The 3,723-nt window shown below is 44.9% G+C and overlaps 1 pseudogene; it reads right to left on the reverse strand.

Annotated features, from left to right (window-relative positions):
- Positions 1-566: 566 nt before the first annotated feature.
- LOC100391546 (actin related protein 2/3 complex, subunit 5-like pseudogene) lies at positions 567-1,296 on the reverse strand (annotated as a pseudogene).
- Between the last annotated feature and the right edge of the window lie 2,427 nt (positions 1,297-3,723).

The following is a 3,723-nucleotide window of genomic DNA, read 5'->3' on the forward strand; positions in this document are numbered from 1 at the left end:
AATGCTACTTACATTCTACTACCTAATACCTCTGAAATCTATCAGCTTTTCCCCACCCTGCTGCCACCACCTCAGTCCACACCTCATTGTTCCTCCAGTAGATTCTGGAATAAACTCTAAGCTGTTTCTCTGCATGCTCTCAGGGATATAGGGAATTTCTTTTTTAATGCAAGTCAGATTATCATCATCTCCTACACACTCCTCTTCAAACCTTACATGGCCTGAATGATTCTGCAATGACCTAATAGCTCATTTTTTCAACCCCAGAAAGAAAGTTTTCCTTCAGAGGGTCATTATCTGAGATATATATATATATATTTATCTATTTATTTATTTATTTATACTAATAAGCCAAGAGCTTTATTGATGCAGCAGGCACTTTACAATGAGCCCAAGAGCGTCCTCCTTCTCTGTAAGACAGGATGTCTGTACAAACTCTTGGTTTCTCCCACTTCAAAAACACAAGCTCCCCCATTTACCACAGTCCTTGGATCTGCACCTGCCCAAACCATCCCAGTGCACACAGGTGCACCTGAGCAATGCCAGCCACCACTCGTAGACAAAATGTCAGTTCTGCAGTACTCGGAGACAAAGGCATAGACTATCAGATCCTGCACAGGATTTAGGAAACAGACGATTTTCCCCTCCACCTTGAAAATAAAATACATTTCAGCAGACACGTGTCCTGAAATAGTTTAGTTGGGAGTTCCTAGGAAGATGGTCCATTGTCAATACCTTCTTCATCAGCCTGGGCATCCAGAATTCTTCTCAAGGTAACACGAGTCTTTTAATTTTTTTAAACAGTCTTTCTTGCTGTAAGAACTCTTATAACGGAGCCTATTCCTCCTACTGCTAAGGCCCTTTCATGCCACTGGAGCAGCGCTGCCCTGCTCTTTTCTGTGGGCTTCTCAAAGCCTTTATAAATGTGCTTCATTAACAAGTCAACGCCGTTTCTGTCCAGTGACTGCACAGCCTGCTCAGTCTCGCTGCTCTTGAAGTTTGTTGGCACTTTCAGCACCACACCCTGGGCTCTTTCCTTCACGGCCTGATCCTTGGTGTTGACGGGAGAGTTCCGCAAGGCTGCCTGGAGCGCCCGAAGCCTGTCCCCTTGCCGCAGAAGCCCGTCTACCTCTCTCGGGTCCGGGTCTGGCTCCGCCGCTGCCGCCGCTGCCTCCTCCTGCTCCACAGATTTGTTCTTGTCGAATTCGTCTATGTCCACCCGGCAGAAGCGCGAGGACAGCGTGTTCCGGGCCATGGCAGGAGCTCGGCGCCCGCTCAGCCAGCTCCCCTCGCGGCCCGACCTATCTGAGATATATTTTATTGTCACGTTGAAGTGTGTTATTGGCCGCTAGTGGATATGCTGCAAAACACTCTACAAAGTACAAGACAGATCCCCCCCACAACAAAAAATTATCTGGCCCCAAATGTCAATAGTGCAGAGGTTGAGAAATCCAGACCACTCTTCTCCTAATTTATGCTTCAAGTATGCTAGATTTCTTTTAGTTTCACAAATTTGCTATATTTTCTTCCATTTATCATCCTCTGTACATGTTCTTTTCTTTTTTTTTGAGACAGAGTTTCACTCTTGTTACCCAGGCTGGAGTGCAATGGCGCAATCTCGGCTCACCACAACCTCCGCCTCCTGGGTTCAGGCAATTCTCCTGCCTCAGCCTCCTGAGTAGCTGGGATTACAGGCACGCGCCACCATGCCCAGCTAATTTTTTGTATTTTTAGTAGAGACGGGATTTCACCTTCTTGACCAGGATGGTCTTGATCTCTTGACCTCGTGATCCACCCACCTCGGCCTCCCAAAGTGCTGGGATTACAGGCATAAGCCACCGTGCCTGGCTCACATGTTATTTTCTTTGAAGAGTGTGCTTTCTTCCCCACAACTCTTTCTATTTATTATCCTTTTTTTTTTTTTTTTTTTTTTTTGATGGAGTTTCGCTCTTGTTACCCAGGCTGGAGTGCAATGGCACGATCTCATCTCACCACAACCTCCACCTCCTGGGTTCAGGCAATTCTCCTGCCTCAACCTCCTGAGTAGCTCGGATTACAGGCACGTGCCACCATGCCCAGCTAATTTTTTTGTATTTTTAGTAGAGATGGGGTTTCACCATGTTGACCAGGATGGTCTTGATCTCTTGACCTCGTGATCCACCCGCCTCGGCCTCCCAAAGTGCTGGGATTACAGGCTTGAGCCACTGCGCCCAGCCCAAAGAGGAGACTAGTTCCAAAGGGGTCCATGTGTACATGGCTAAGCGCTTGAGTTTTCTTCCACCTGATCAATTCACTTGTTGGTGTTCCCTATTGCATTTTTTTCTTTATTGTATTTTTCAGCTCCAGAATTTCCATTTTTTAAATTAATTAATTTATTTTTTATAAAGATGGGGTTTCACCATGATGGCCAGGCTGGTCTTGAACTCCTGACCTCAGGTGATCCACCCACCTTGGCCTCCCAAAGTGCTAGGATTACAGGCATGAGCCACCACACCTGGCATTCCATTTTATTTTTAAAAATTATTTAAATTTCTCATTACATTTCTAATTCTGGTCACATTGTTTTCCTCATTTGTTTGTTTCTCTGTATTTTCATTTCTTCCCTAAGAGTCGAATAAATTGTTGTTTTATTTTCTCATTCTAAATTCACTTTCAATTCTGTACCTGTATTAGAGTTTCTCTGTATTTTCCTGAAGTTTGCTGAGCTTCCTCAAAACGGTTATTTTGAATTCTTTGTCAGGCAGTCTGTACATCTCCATTTCTTTAGAATCGGTCATTTGTGCCTTATTTTTTCCATTTGGTGATGATATGTTTCCCTGATTATTATTTTTATTCTTTTTTAAAACCAGTAAAATTTAGCATTTGGTGGTTGTGTACCCTGATTGTTCTTAATCTTTGCAGTCATGCATTAATATCTGCATATTCAAAGAAGTAGCTACTTATTCTAGTCTTTGCGGACTGGCTTTGTCTGAAAGCTCTATAGCAGGAGTGGTACTGGGGCACACCACAAGCCCTAAGCTAAGCAATTGTGGCTGACATGGTGCTGCAAGAAGCCCAGAGCCACTGAAGAATGCCTATCACTGAGGGCTGTCTGGATCCCAGGGCCAATGACATCAGCCTGGTGACAATGCAGACTAGAGATCAAATCCTCCATGTAAGCCTGAACCCTGGAGCTGTGGGGCCAGGGAGAAGTCTTGTGCTAACTTCCCTCTCGTTCCTCCAAGTATACAGACTCTCTCTCTGCACTGTGCTGTTTGGGGTTAGGGAAAGGGTGAAACACGTAATGTAAACCTGTCCTTCTTATCCTCTTCAGTGCATCACAACAAGTTACTTTGATCATTCACCTGTTATTCTTAGTTCTGATGAAGGCATTTTTGTGTGTAAATAATTGTTCAAATTGATGTTTCTGTGGGAGGGTGATTACTGGAGGGTCTTACTTTGCCATTTTGCTCCACTTCTCCTAAATGCTTAAGTTTTCTATTTTCTTTTTTTTGAGACGGAGTTTCACTCTTGCTACCCAGGCTGGAGTGCAATGGCGTGATCTCGGCTCACCGCAACCTCCGCCTCTTGGGTTCAGGTAATTCTCCTGCCTCAGCCTCCCGAGTAGCTGTGATTACAGGCACGCGCCACCATGCCCAGCTAATTTTTTGTATCTTTAGTAGAGACGGGGTTTCACCATTTTGACCAGGATGGTCTCGATCTCATGACCTCATGATCCACCCG

The sequence above is a fragment of the Callithrix jacchus genome, chromosome 19, assembly GCF_049354715.1.
Source record: "Callithrix jacchus isolate 240 chromosome 19, calJac240_pri, whole genome shotgun sequence".
NCBI lineage: Eukaryota > Metazoa > Chordata > Mammalia > Primates > Cebidae > Callithrix > Callithrix jacchus.